This window comes from Notamacropus eugenii, chromosome 7, assembly GCF_028372415.1.
Source record: "Notamacropus eugenii isolate mMacEug1 chromosome 7, mMacEug1.pri_v2, whole genome shotgun sequence".
In the NCBI taxonomy this organism is placed as follows: domain Eukaryota; kingdom Metazoa; phylum Chordata; class Mammalia; order Diprotodontia; family Macropodidae; genus Notamacropus; species Notamacropus eugenii.
The window spans coordinates 88,308,699-88,325,040 of NC_092878.1; the positions used below are offsets into that span (position 1 = coordinate 88,308,699).

The 16,342-nt window shown below is 35.5% G+C and overlaps 1 pseudogene; it reads right to left on the reverse strand.

The window, feature by feature from the left end:
- Positions 1 to 482: 482 nt before the first annotated feature.
- The window catches only part of LOC140513917 (G2/mitotic-specific cyclin-B2 pseudogene), a 32,694-nt pseudogene continuing 16,834 nt past the window's right edge, over positions 483 to 16,342 (reverse strand).

The following is a 16,342-nucleotide window of genomic DNA, read 5'->3' on the forward strand; positions in this document are numbered from 1 at the left end:
CAAAGCTAACCAATACAACCAACATAGTGACCATATTTGAGTGTGTATACTGAATTTTACATCTGTAGTCCTCACTGCTCTACTGAGAAAAAGGAAGTGTTTCCTTCCCTTGCTCTGTCCTTTTTTCTCTCCTTTCATCCTTCCTCTCTTCCTTCCATAATTTCTTTATTGGCTTGGAAGTTTAATGCTCTTTGGAAGAATAAGTTAAACAAGAGAAATTATATTATTTTATTTCTGTGTACAACAGTTCAACCATACCAAGTCAAAGCAAGTTGATAATGATTGAACATTAAATTTATATACAAATTTCCTTAAGGAAAACTAATGGTTTTATTTTTCCTGACTCTATAAACAAAATGAAAATTTTCAAAAAGCAGAGAAAAAATCTATATGTGTATATACACACACACTCCACATTCTAAACTAATAATGATATACATCGTGCTTCAACAAAAAATTCTTCCTATTTGAATCTAATAATCTTACAGTCTTTTCAATAGAGGTGAAGCAAGTTCTCTGAAACTCTGAGGAATTATGCTGATCTTCATAAGTTTCTTGCTTGCATAATTATTCTTGATTGACAAAATAATTTATTCCTTTTCATTTACTTTCACTGTATTTGTAGCCATAAGTTGCATGACTTCCAATAAATCATTCACTGTGTAGCCAGTGTAATGCTATTGGTTTAAGTTCCATTTGCTTTGACCAAAACCTTTCCATCCAAACAAGAAGCAGCAGCAGCAGGTGTCTCAGAAGAGTGATAGTGTCTTACATCATAGTTAACGACAGGCAGTTCCATCAGATATTTGGCTAAAGGATTCTGTTCAGCATCTGCCTCACTGGCTTTTGGATGTAGATTTTAAGTATAGTGAAGGTGGTTGATCCATTTCAAATTTTTATTCTAACAGAATCAAAATGCCAATTTCTTAAATTTGGGAGCTAGTATACACACTGTCTGGGATATAAGAAAAATCCTAAATATTTAGAGAGAATAGTTCTTTATACATGGAAGTCAGAAGCAGAACTGTAACTCCAACAAACTGAAGCTTCAACTGTAACTTGTAAAAGTTGATGCATGATTGCAATGTACATGTAAAGAGACTCATGCAGAAGACAGAATTTACAACAGATATGCTCCAACCAGTGAACCAGGACTGTGTTCATATATCCAACGATGTCCTTTCCTTTTAAGAAATATGGGTTTATAAATTAATGAACCTCAAGTTACTTTAGTACTAAATTAACTTAAGCTGAAGATTTTCTCAGTCTTCATTATTACTGCTTTCTTGAGCATGAGAAAAAGCTTAGTATAGTTTTTTTGAGATGGACCCTTTTGGAGCTAAAGGTCTAGTGGTTCAACATTGGTTTCACAGTAGCTGTGGGTTTTACTTATGGGCATTTCCTTTTTCTCAACCCCTCCCTCCCACTCCACCCCCAGGACCCCTCACCACCTCCTACCCCTTATGGGCACATTGATTTTCTCAACTATTTTAGCTCCTTGTGTTTCCTTCATTCTAACTTTCTTTTCATTTCTTTCCACAGCAGCTCTTCTAATAATACTTATTTGAGTCAAGACTTTAGAATTAATTCCTTTATTGACATGTTCTAAATCACTGGACACCATAGGTCCTGGGAATAGTGACATGGATCCCTGGGAAGGTCTGAGCGGAAAGTGGGACCAAGAAAGTCTCACAATAAAAGATGACCTGTCAAAATTCTTATACTATGCCACTTGTGCCCTCATTGATCAGGAGGTAGCTAGATATCTTTATCAGCTAATTTACTAGGACCACAGTATTCAATACAATTCATCAGAATTTGTCTGTGTGTGTGTGTACGTGTGTGTGTGTGTGATTATTTGCTGCATTGTTTTCCTTTTTCTGCTTTCTTATGTTCTGCATCACTTCATATTTCTTCTTTCTCTAAGTACCTTGTATTTGTTATTTATTTTAAAGTATGATTTTTTAAAGTTAAGATGAAATGAATAAGGTACTGTCACCCATACAAGAGTAGTCTGTATATTTTCTCACTCTGTCCCACCAGGCCAAAGTTTATCCATGACAGTAGAGGTACTGGACAACCAATATTTTTAGAAGTGAAATTGCCATCTACATTTAAATTCAACATGTATTTTCACATTTGTTGTGCATCTACTGCTTATTTTTAAAAATAAGTTTGATAACCTTTTGTTTTTATATCCCAGTCATTTTTTAAGATACCCTTTTACTCCTTCTCTCCATTTCCAAGATTTGAAATTGAACCACGGAATCCTCCCTCATAACATAGAATAGGTTGGATAAGGATTGATCCTTTGATTTCATTGGTATTAGGGAGCTCCCAGATGAGGGAACTCTAAATATCAATGTACTTTGCAATCTTCTCTGCAACTTACATGATTAGAGCTTTTCCTAAAGCACTGAAAGTTTAGGGGATTAGCTTAGTGTCACAAAGCCATGAAATCTCAGAGGTGAGACTTGAACCTAGTGCAGTAGATAGAGTGCTAGACCTGTATTCAAAGACCTGAGTTCCAATTTGGCCTCAGACATTTACTTGTTGGACAAGTCACTTAACTTCTATGGGCTTCAGTTTCCTCACCTGTAAAAGAAGGATAATAACAGTATCTATCTCTCAGGATTGTTGTGAGGATAAAAAGAAATAATTCTTGTAAAATGTTTTGCAAAACTTAAAACATTAAATACATGCTATTATTATTAGTTTTACATTCCTAGGTTCAAGGCCAGCTCTCTGCTTTATCCAGTTTACCAAGACTAGCTCTCTATCCAATTTGCCATCTCACCTTCATGTAACAAAGAATCTTACCATGGAACAAAGGAAAATATTTAAGCAAAAACATTGATACAGTAACCAAAGTTTGCTGTTTGAAGGGATCACATCTCCATAGCTATCAAAATGAGAGAATTCACCTGAATTTGACCAAAAATTGTAAAATCATAAAGCACAAAACATGGTACAGAGAATATGATCAGATCCAGAGTTTGCTCATTTGCATCACAAAGTACCAGCCAGGATCAAATATCAGTACAGGACACATTGTTAATCCCTCTGCGTCTCTTTCTTTCCTCTCTGTCTCTGTCTTTTTCTTGTTAATTTTCATACCCTGAGTCTGCTGCCTTCCTGGCTATCATGGTTATGGTAGCTATCAAAGGACCAAATTATCAATTGTTACCCACAGCTAGACATCACTCTTCCTTTTATTATGACCTTTCTCAGTGATTTTCAATAATTCACATACAGTTTATATTATTTCAGCATCCATTATTTCATCTGACCCTCAAGATAGAACTCTGTGAAATAAGTTAGTGTGTGGTTTAGAACTGTACATGACTATGCAGGGCAACTGGGCCATGGTCTCACCACAGTGAAATTTAAAGGTCACTGACAGCATTTGCAGTCCTTCAGTAGCTTGGGAACAACTCAACTTAGCATCTAGTTAGCATGAGTAGTTAGTTAAAATAGTGAACTATGAGATGGCCCATTTCCTCTTACTCACAGTCTACCTTCCTCCCCACACTCCTACTCCAAGTAAGTTTATCTTTAAATGTTAATTTGAGGGTATATTTTGTCCTACTTGTCCTGGGTGAATTTTTCTGGTAATTGTTCCAAGGACAGAAATGGTCTGGCATTCATTATTTTCCTGGTTTTGAAGATGAGCAAATTTATATTCACAGAGGGGGGGATAACCTGCTTAAGGTTATAAATAGCAGAACTAGGACTAGAATTCAAACCTTCATTTTCCAATTTGAATGCTCTTTTTAGACCCCACCAAGATCATTTTCCCTTTGCTCCAGTTACATTTTTTTTTTTTAGCACTAAACAATTTCTTCCTTGGGGTGAAGCCATGTCACTCTTTTGTCTATAGGTATCTAGTCAAATCAACAAGCATTTATTAAGCTTATTATGTGCCATACACTGTGCTAAGTGCTGAGAATTATATAAATACAAAGTTAAAAAGATAGTTTTTTTTTAATGGGGGAGGAAGCTGAAATAAGTAGAAAATTCCTGTTTATACATGGATTTTTCTACTTAATTCAACAATGTCTAAGAAGTCTTGTTAACCATGAACCATTACTATCTCCCCTTTATTCCAGAGAGTTGCATAAATGCTCACTCAGTTTGCATACTGGTTGAAAAGATGACCTGTTATTATTATAGTAATCATTAATATTTTCAGGAATAATAGGTTGATTTATACTATCAATTCACCAAAGATCCTTATATGGAAGGCCTGAAACATGTAGTCTCAGCATCAGGCAACAGATACTTCTGAGTCCCAACTCCGTCTTTGAATGAAAAAACACCTCTGTATTTGACTATGCTTTAATCTCTTCTTTCCTTTCCCAGACACTGGGATATAAAGGATAGCAAGATGGTCACCTTGTTATGGAAGCCAACCATTTTCCACTTTCCACCAAAAGTTTCGTGGATTTCATAGTTTCTGGGGCTAGAACTTCTGAAAGAAGGGGTCTTAGAAATCATCTAGTCAAAATCTTTCATTTGATGAGACAATGAGGAAATTAATTTATTCATATGATCAGCAAAGGAATGGAGAAGATATTGGATGTGACAGAAAACTTGGGTTCTAGTTCTGGCTCTGCCATTCTTGTGTGGTGTTAAGCAAGTCATTGACTCTCTCTACATCTCAGTTTCTCCTTCTGTAACATAAGTACCAGTAACATGAAATACCAGCTTTATTGATCTCGCACAGGCATGTGGATCAAGTAAAATGGGATAGCCTATGAAGATAGACATGGGGACTAGGTTGGTGATTTCACTGATATAAGGAACTCCTTGGTAAGGAATCCTTCACTTTACCAATTCTGTTTGCACCTTCTCTTTAACTTAAGAGTTTTAAAGATGAGTCTAGAATGCTAAGAGGTTAAATGAATTGCCCAGGATCCCAGTGAGTATGTGTCTAAGGTGAGACTAGAATTCAGGTCTTTTTGGTTTCCATCCACTGTGCCAACACAACAAAATATCCTTTGAAAAGTATGAAATACGTTGAAGTTAACAACAGTCTGCTGCCACTGACTATTAGCAAAATAGCTCCAAACTAGAAAGCTATTACCATTCGAACAATATCTCTGGCTATTGCTGCTGGTGAAGAAAAGAAACCATCTATTGATCTCACTGATCTTTAGACTTTCCCTGAGCTGATGCTACACTATAGAACCAAAACCATGTCTCCATTTTAGTTGAGTCCACTTCACCTATCTAGACTTTTCTTGATGAAAAGTCAACCAAATTTACCACTGTATTTTCTGCTACTTGCTTCAGGTGGAAGAATTAATGCAAAACCATATTGGATAATCAGGAGGGTATCATAATCCAGACATATTAAACTTAACAACTTATTGTAATGAAGGCTATGCTTTTACATTATATTATTATTTTAGTGTATTTCTTTTATGCCAAAGCTATTAAAAATAACAAAGGCCTATTATGTTAAATGTGGGAAACCAAATCATTTTAAAAAAATGTGATTAATTGTGGAAGCCTGGACCTTTTAAGTCCATGTGGTGAGACTGATAGCATGGGAATGGCACTTACTGCCCTCTCAGCATGTGTCCAACGATGTAAACAAAAAGTTAAAATACAGCTTACAGTCTCCCTGGCATTCATTAACATAGCATAGAAAGCAGGAACTAACCACACTCTACATAAAAAGACTTTAGAAATCTGCATCTGCTTACATTAAGATTATTTGATCCATGGGTGCCAACTATACGCATAGAACACTTTATTTATAGGTCTATGGAAGTCAAAAACTTTCGATCACTGAAATGTGTTATTCATTAATTCATATTTTTCTCAGCCTTGCGTTACTTTTTGAACCCATCCAGGTGTTTTTAAAATGCTGGGGGTAATTTAATACAGAGCAGAATTCACATGCACCCTATTTTTCAGCATTTAATGGTAATTGAACTGTTAAGGAAAACTCCTTACCACTCATTTGATAGTTTGTCGATTTGTTTACCTTTGGTTAAAGGTAGAGTACCATACATAGATGGATTCTTGATGGGGATTTTGGAGCTAAAATCCACATGGGAGAAGGAAAAATCCAGAAGAAAGGATTTAAAATGTTTTTCCTCTCAAAATTCATGCGGAAAGTCAAAAGGTAACTTTGGATTATTTTACCAATACAGTACAAGGGAAATTTATTCTCTGTAACATTTCCAGAAATATCACATTCATTAAAATAAAAAAAAAGGTCTCAGCCAAAGGCCCATAAAGTGACGTTTCCGCTATATAATATTTTCCTGTGTAAAATGTTCAAAAAGCCCAGCCCTTTGGAAAACATTACAAAGGAGTTTCCTTGTAGATCTGTGTTTGTTGTAAAATTTATTTTGGGTAGTTTTTTTGGTCAGCGTTCCACAGCTCTTCACAGCTTTAGCCTACTTAGAAGAAGAAAGCCGTTGACTGCTTTAAATATTATTCACAAAGCAGAAACTTTTTTAAAAGTTTACTGATAAGGGTGATATTCATTGTAGGGCTGTCAATGGTCACGGTGAGGTAACTTTGATCTGTTCCTTATGTCTTTCCTGAATTCAATAAAACTCATCCCCATTTGCACTGTGAGTTGAATGTGGAAGGTCTTTTGCATGTGACCTTCTTCTTCAAGAGAGACAGTGTGGTATAATAGAAGGAGTCCTGGGTGTAGTGTTGAGTCCAAGTTTGAGTTCCAGTACTGACTCTTACTAGTTGTACAACCGTGGTCAAGTCACTGACCTCCTCTGAGGCTTAGTTTTCTCATCTATAAACTGGGGATAAGAATTATAGTGTAACGTGCAAGGGTGGTTGAGAGAAGAGCATTTCATAAATCATAATGCCCTGGAGAAGCTTTAACAGTATGGTTTACTTAATACTCTCAGGTATCTGTCAGTATCTTGTTTCCTAGTACTGACTTTCTGATTTTTTTTCCAAACCATTTGTTAGTGACCACTGCTCACTGATTATACTGATAACTGACTGTTTTCCCATAATATAAACTCTGGGATTTTTGAAAAAATACCAGTAAAAAAAATTTTAAACACTAATGTGCATATATGTACTCACCCATGTGTATGTGGCGATGGGCATAGAAAAACTATTCTCTATTATTTGCTTTTTGAGTCTTCAGAAACCATTCTTTTAAATAGTATTATTTTCTCAGTGATATTTAATGGCTGCAAACTGAAACACCATGGTCATAAAAGAATCAAAATTGCAGGTAACTCAAAAGACAATACATAGTGATACCAGATGGATCATATTTATAAGCAGGAGACATCTAGTGATCACTGAAGATTTATGTGTAAGAAGTCATTATCAAGGAACTACATGATTAGAAGAGATGATGTAGTGACAATGAAAGATAACAGTGAATAGGTGGAGTCTATCACTGGTGCCCATAAAATATTAAAAGACACAGAGGAAGGTTGCCAAGAAGTTGGCTAGATCCCTTAGGAGGATATATGGATGGACATGTACAGGAATTTCACAAAACACAAAAGTATGGATGATTCATTCTCCATCAGTGGAGAGATTACCTGTCAGTGAAATCATAGATCCTTCAGAGTAGCAAAACAAGGTTGTTAAGAGTAAATTTTGAATATACAAATGGCTTTCCTATGACTTTTATGCTTCTGGGAAATTTTCAATATGGCTCAGGAGATGAGATGCTTTCATATTACAGTATTACAATTACAACCAAGGTGAGTCATAGTTGGTGAATGGAAGAGTGGGAGAGGGATGATGAAAGAGTTGGTTAATTGCCTATATAATACACATTGAGAAGGCAAGAAGAAGCATTGTGGAATAAATTTGAAAGACTATGAAAGAAGTAAATTTAAGATTATATTTGCCATTTCCCCCTTGGAATAGTTCAGAGTTGAGCAATTAGACTCAGAAGATCTGAGTTCAAATCTTGACTCCATGACTTACTAGCTATGTTAACTTAGGCACGTTATTTAACCTTTCTGAGACAGTTTTCTCATTTGTACAGTGAGGGGATTAGACTAGATACCTCTAAATTCCCTTCTAGCTGTAAATCAATGATTTTATTATTTGAATTACCAAAGTGATACAAAGATGAATTATATTTCCTCTAAAATGTTGTTTAAATAAAGTCCAAACATTCTTACCTAAAAACCACTTTCCTGATATGTGCCATCTTTTTTTATTAGAAATATAAGGATCTTAAGAGTAAAGATTGTTTCACTTTACTATTTATATCTCCAAAGGGTAGTACACTGTTTGAAACATAGCAAATATTTTTTAAAAAAAAAGCATGTTTTTAGAATTTATTCATCCATTTAAGGGAAATTTACAATTAGTATGATTTTAAAGTACATATGAGTATATTTTTTGCTTTGAAAGATAATTTCATTTTAGGAGTATAGCCTACATTTGGACCCATATTTCGATGAATGTGGAATATACAGGGATGATTTTGTGAGAATTGCAAGCTCTTTGCAAACCTTAAAGCACTGATAAATACTTGGTATCATTACTATCATTTTTACTGTAGAATTTCTAGAGCATCAATAGGCATTTAATTCTGTCTTCTATCGAATCAGTGACAAATGTAGAGAAGGAAAAGGATGCATGTACTCCAATATTCTCTTCTTTCCCTTCACTGGTTTACTGAACTATCAGTTAGCACCTGGCCAGCAAAATAAGTACCATCACTGAATGCCTATTATTGATAAACATTTCAGCTGTATGTAATCACTATTTCTGAGGCTTTATTATTGAATATAGGGACAGAGACATGCGTAAGAAGAGAGAGAGAGAGAGAGAGAGAGAGAGAGAGAGAGAGAGAGTCTTTCCATCAGCGGGAAGGCACCAAAGACAAACTTTTCCTCACTCTTGATTTGACTTGGGGATAGAAGATCAAGTCTATGAAATTCACGACTATATGTCATCAATCAAACATTTTTAAGTTGTGGCAAATTTAGCAGGAGCCCAAGTTACTACAAATTTACTGTTATTTCTATACTTTCATTCTTCACAATAAATAATCATCCCAGAACATCGTTTGTTTTGTTAGTTCCATACAATCTCATGATTAAAAACACTGGCCATTATAGATATTTAGGATACTTCCATTTTCCTTCCAAACTCTTCTTTGTTGCTTATAACTAGTAAAAAAAAAAAGAAATCTTATTTTGAATTTTAGAGAAATAGTTAACATTAGGTCACCCATGTGGAAATTGCACAGCACTACAAAATAACTTAGTGGAATAAGCAAGCTTCTTAGTCTTTCTCTTAATTTTTTTTATAGTCTTGTAGTTGGCTTTGGTTTTTATACCATAATCACTTCCCCCAGCCTCAAAAATTTATCCATCCTCCTTTAAAAAAGAAAAAACCAATAAGCAAAACTAACAGAAACTGCCTCTGGCTGTGCGTGCCACATTCTGCACCCATGGTCTCCAATTTCTCTGTTAAAGTATGTTTCATCATCAATTATCCTAGACCAAGATTGATCTTTACAATTCATCAGGGTTCAACTACTCTTTAACATTTTTATTTATGGTATTATTTTTTCCTCACTTCCTGTTGCCTTGCTCTCTGATTTTAGAAACAAAAATCAGTCTGTGTAGACAAGAATGACTGCTAATTTTCTCCTTTGTATCCAAGGTCTACACTCCTTTCCCTGCCCACCTGATTTCTCTCTGACTTTGTCTCTCTTTGTCTCTGTCTACCTGTCTGTCTCTTTCTCTCTATCTCCCTATCTCTCTGTCTCTGCCTGTCTGTCTGCCTTAGTGGGGCAGACCTGTGGTTTTATTATCAGTTTAAGGAAGTCCTAGTTTTGAAATTCAAATACAAATGAATACAAATGAACAACAACCTTAAAGAGTTGTCTGATGGAAGGGAAAAGTTGAATGACTTGTCTATGATTATGTAACCACCATGCGTCTAAGGCAGGACTTGAGTCCAGATCTATGTGATTCCTCAGCTAGCCCTATTTGCCACTATGCCATATCCTACATTTGTGGAAGAGATAATATATACCACTTCACTTTAAGTAGTGCTTAATATATAGCCTTACTGTGTGTAATAGGTTAATTTTACAGTTTACAAACTTACTTCAAATTTTGATCCTCAAAGCGAATCTGTGAGGTAGGTAATACATGTATTAAAAAATAATGTCTCAGAAAACCTTATTGTCACATCTGTTCTAGAGCCCTGGACTTTGAAGTCAGGAGGACCTGTGTTCTAATTTCTCCTCGCACATTTATGAGTGGTGTGACCCTGAGGAAATCACTTAACTTTTCTGTGCCTATTTCATTCATTATCAAAATGAAGGCTTGACTAGATGACCTCTAAGTTCCCTTCCAACTATGAAGCTATAATCATATGTTCCTAATCTTTCAGTACACACCAGGTGGTAAATGGTAGGTCTTTATTCTTTATGGAACCTAGAGCACTGCTGAGTAGTTCCTTTGAAACATCATGGCACAAAATGGTGGCCATGGGTAGAAGTGCAACTTTATGATTCTGTTAAATATATTTTACACCTTCTGGTTTCTGTTGTGAACTTGTGTTAGCATTAGAGAATTAGAATTAGAGAATTTAAGTATGCTTGTTAAATATCTCCAGAGAAAAGGGAAGAGTAATTATGAGACTTTTGTTGGGGGATGTTTACTGAGCATTAAGACAGTATATCAGAGAGGTATTGAGAGGGGGTGTTTTGGGATTTAATCAGGTGATAGTCATTAATTCATTGTCACAAAGACATTTAGTTCAGTCATTTTTCTAGTCATGTCCAAGTCTTCATGACCCCATTTGGAGTCAGGAGAAATTGGAGTGGTTTGTCAATTTCTTCTCCAGTTCATTTTATAGATCAAGAAACTGAGGCAAATAGGGTTAAGTGACTTGCCCTTAAGAGTCTGGGACCAGATCTGAATTCAGGAAGATGAGTCTTCCTAATTCTAGACCTGGCACTCTATCCACTGCATCATGTAGCTGCTCCTTCAGAGGAACAGCAATGGTCAAGAGGAAGGTGTCTTCAATGTGTAGCCTCCTGAATATAAAGCCCTGAAGATGCTGTGAGATGTGCTCTGATTTTAGAAACAAAATTGGCCTGTGTGGAAGAGAATGACTGTTCTAGCAAGTCAAGTCAAGAATCATTTATTATATACACATTACGATAGGGATGCAAAGAAAGACAAAAATATTCCTTGTCTTCAAGGAACTCAGTCTCAGTGAAGCATGAGATGATGTTGCATGGCATGGGGCATTGGTCAACAGACCCTTTGAACTGACTGTCCACTTTTCTCCACGGGCATTAAACATATTTCAATTATCATTAAATACCAGTTAAGTCCTACCATGGTGCCAGCCTATACTAACCAATCAGTTGCAATTTCTGCTCTTTGAAAATCTGAATAATGACAGTCTTTACACTGTTCCTAGAATCATCTGATCTTTAATACACCATCTTTTCTCTAACCTGTTTGCCGTATGGAGACTTGGATATTTCATCAGTTCTTGCAGCTGAAGAAGTACAGATAACCTAGGCTTTGCCACCAAACACTGCTTATCAATGCGCTGATGATTTGGAGCATGGCTTAAAACCTCAAATGATGCTTTGATTTGGGCAGCACCACCACAGACCATAGGGTTTCCATTAGGCCTTCATGACTGCCACCTTTATACCTTCTGTTAAGCACCACTAATGTTCCTCTGCCAAAACTACCTATTCCTCTTCTCTCAAGCACGAGTTAGATACAACACTTACAGAGAACTCATTTCTAGTGGAATATCCTTTACCTAAAATGTTATTTTAACTTAATAATATGAGAGCACTACAGAATTTTCCATTCTGGGGCCAGGAGACCCAGTAAGTAGGTAAAAAATGTTCTCTATCAGGTTGCTAAAGCAAACTAAAGAGAAAAAAAAGTCAAATTTATTCAGTGGCTGTGATGTTGTGCCAAACTGAGATCACATTTTCTGAGCTGCACCTTTATCATAGTCAAATTTTCTTACTAGCTTGAAATTAACTTGGGGAAATAAGCTTCAATTTACAGAAAACGGATGTGATTTTTCTAAGAAAATGTTATGTGCTAACAACATGCACTCCTCTAACAGCTAACGTTGTCTACATCTCAATTAATGTGTTCCTGGTCCACTCTCAATTGTGCAGTGCTGGGTTATTGAGTCTGTATATTAATCATGCCCTCAACTTCTTTTCTTTATTTTCTGGTCTCCCTTTGACTTTTAATGCTCATATGTCATGTCCTGCCTTCACAGTCATAGAAAGGAATTGAACAGGGCTTCTTGCCTCTCATTGGCAATTCTTATAAAGATCAGGTAGAGCAAAACTAGAAGCCAAAACCTTAAACTGAAATTGAAAGCATTTGTGTTTTATAAAATTATTATTTTTTCGATTAAAAAGCATTTAATTTTACTCTCTCCTACTTCCTATCTATCCCCTGTTGAAAAAAAGATAAAAGAAAAATAAACCTTTTTTTCATTTTTTCTTTTGAATGTATTTTAAACTTAATACAAAACTCAAGTACACAATAAGAAAAGAAAAAGAAATATATTACAAACTTAAATACTAAAACTTAAAAGCAAAATAAGAAAAGAGGAAAAAAGCATTGCCATTTACACAGCAGAGAGGATTCAAAATATATGGCAATAAATTTCCATTTCAAGAAAACCTATATAATACTCGTTGTGTTCAGAGCTGTCCATCTTTTCTTCGCTTCCTTGTAAGTTTTCTTTTGTTAAAATAAAACATTTGTAACAAATTTGCACAACCAAGCAAAAACAAATTCCTTCATTGGCCATGCCCAAAAATGTCTCTCTCATTCTGTATCTTGAGTCTGTTACTTCTTACCCATTTCTGCTTTCCATTCTTCTATTCTCTGCCGCTCCTTCCTTGGCTTGAAAACTTAAGATTTGCTGGAGGATTTTTTCTAAAATATTTTTGTTGTTGTTGCTTTGGCTTAAGGAATGGAAAACAGACACTTACATTCTTGGCTAAAGTTAAATACTGCAAGGTCTTTTGATGCCTCACTGAAGTAAAGGCTATGCAGGCAGCTCTAACTAACTTTGCAAGAGCTTAAATATGAGCACATGGGTGGATTGCATGTCAGACAACCGCCAGTTAGCTTAGCGAAAATTCAGAGAGCTCATTGTTAGAAGATTGGTCACCTTATTCAGGACATTTCATAAAGCCTTTTTACTAAGAAATGGAGAAGTTGTGGCCTACATTAATGGAGAGATTACCCACCAATGCAATCATGAATCTTCTGATGATTAAGAAAAGTACTACAGGATTACAAGATCATAGATCTTAAGCCAGAGGGGACCTCAGGGGTCATCCAGTTTAACTCTTCATTTTACAGCTGATGAGACTAAGTCCCAGGAAATTAAGTGACTTGTCTGCATGTACACAGGCAGCAAATGTCAGAGGCAAGATTTGATCTCAGTTCTTCTGTAATTAAATGCAAAAGAAGTAATATAAATAGTAAGTGTGAAGAGATCATAGGAGGGAGAATTCGCTGTGGATTAGTTGTAAGGAAAGGTTTCATGAAAGAGGGATTGAAGTGGGCTCAGGTAGGGTGGCTAGGAACTAAATAAGCAGGGAAGACAGGGGAAAGGAATTCCAAGTGGTAATGTTATGAAAAAAACAGAACCAAAGAATAGATCTGATTGTCATAGAGGTTTTGTATAGGAAATAAAGGAATATAATGTAAGTAAATTGGCATCAGGCAATGACAGGCATCCTCCACATTTAGGCCATGCTAAGATTTTTGAACTCTACCCTGAAGAACTTAGGAGCCACTGAAAATTTTTGAGTGGGAGAGTGCCGTGATTGATATTATTCTTTACTATACTTGTGTGACATGGGATGAATCATTAAAATATCTTTCTAAGACTATATGTTATTGCAGAAAATGTGCTAATCTATACTGGCAGAGGCAGTTCTTCAAGAGGAAATCTCTACATTGATAAAATCACAGACCTAGTAAGACATCAATCTACTTCTTCTGAATATTTACATGAAATTTTCTTTCTTGTGCCTATAGTTGTAAAAATAGGCAGATTGTTATTAAGCTTGCATGTGTGTATGCATATGTGCCTGTATGTTCATGCATGCATGATGAGCCATGTGACATATATGAATACACATATATGTATATAGATGTATATGTACTTATACATATATTTGCACACATAAATACATGATAGAAAACAGATTGTTTCCTTTACTACATGTGGTAAAACAGGTGAACTAAGTGTAAGATCTAAAATCCAGTGGGAGGATTTCTATTTCTGCTACAAAAACATCAGAGGTTGTTCAGAGAAGATCACAAAAATTATCCACTCCTTTCAGCAGGGTTGGAGACTTCCAGAAGTTTTAATTGACTGAGTCTCACATCTCCCTCTGAGTTTGCAGAGCAGCCACTGTAGCCTTTTATTCAAGCCTTTAGCATGAAGAAATGACAGGAAAATACCTTGCCAGAGGTGAACACTTACAGGGAGTGAAGATGAAGGCTGTCAGAAAGATTAATCAATTGTGAGTCAATGGAATGAATCAAAGATCAAAATTGCAATGATAGATGGATACCAGATGACATTCATTTGATAACTTGGAAGGAATGACCCCTCCTTATTTTGCTTTAAGCTCCACCAAGGATTTAAATATTAAAGAACCACATAGATTAGGATAACTCTATTTCAAAACAGAATCTGTGGTTTTCCAAAGATTTGATTTTTTTTGGCTGCTCTAAGACAGGCATTTATGACATAGCCAAGGTGAATCATTCATCCTTCTGGCTTGTTGAACCATATCTTGATTAAGGACTAACTTCAGAGGTTCTGACCCTTAATTCCCCTTTCTTGTTTTGCTCAGGATTTGTGTTCTTGCCTTTCTGCCAGGCCTAATGAGCTCTGGATCTGAACCCCACCCCCATAGTGGATTGATGTGTTAGTTGTTGTCTTTCTGGAGAACCTTGGAAAAAAGGTATAACCTTTGCTGCTGAGGCTGGATATAAATAAAAAGATTAAAGTACTGGATTTTTTAGAACTACTCTCCTGGAATTCGTAGAAGGTGTTACATGAACAACAGTGTTAAAAAAATGTTTTATTGAAGACTTGTTTTTTTAATACAACTATTTCTTCCCTATAAACTCCACTCCCATAACTCTCCCTGATAAACAAGGGAAAACATTTAAGCCAAGCCAAATGGCATAGTGACTACATCTGGCAGCATAGGCAACATTCCATGTCTGAGCTCTATCATCTTTCTTTTTAGAGGGAAAAGGTATATTTGAACATTAGTTCTTGGGACCATGATTGGCTGTTGCAAATAATCAGAGTTCAACTGTCTTTTAGTCTTGTTTTCATTTCCTTCACTTATGTTCATTGTGTATATTGTTCTCAAGTCTTCCCATGTTTCTCAAAATTTGTCATACTTGTTACTTTTTATGTTTCAACAGTGTTCTATTGTATTAACATGCCATAGATTGCCCAGTCGTTTCCAAAGTGATGGTTATCAGTTCCCCCTCCCAAGTTTTTTTGGTCCCACAGGAATATTACTATGAATATTTTAGTATATTTAGGGCCTTTTTCTTTAATATCCTTGTGGTTATATATGTAGTAGTAAAATCACTGGGTCAAAGGGTATAAAGAGTTAGTGAGTCTTCAAAAAAATTATAAATTATTTTGTAGACAGGCTAGGCTAATTCATAACTCTACCAATATTATCATAATTATTATTATTTAGGTCCCTGTTTTCCATTTGGAGCAATCTGGCAAACAGTTGTTAGTTTCCCATTCTTTTTTTATGTTCATATATTTCTATTGGGGAACATGCTGGGGCACATGTGTTTGCATCAATTCTCAAAATAGCATATTACATCATAGATATTCAAAGCAATACCATCTTATATCATTCTAATTTTGTTCATGTAATTTGTAAAACAAAAAGTATCCATTTTCAATTTTGTGTTTTGCTCTTTGTGTTTTGTGTTTTACTCTTTCCATTGTTTGGTTATGAATTTTGCTTCTAGCCATAATTGGGAAGGTCACTTTCCATTTTCTCCTACTTATTTTTTAATGCTATGAGCTTTTTCATTTGGAGCTAATTATGTTTATTGGGATGCAAGGTGTTATTCTGAACCTTACATAAGCTATCCAGTTTTTGAGTTTTCCTCAGGAGTTTTTGTCTGAGAGTTCTTCCCACAAGTTTGTGTTCTTAGATTTATACACTATTTAGCTGTTGTTTTAGTTATTTCTGACTCTTGTTTATCTAGGCTATTTCAGTAACCTGTTTTCTAAATAATGAAGTAATATCACCATGAATTTGATAACAAAAGGCATGTAA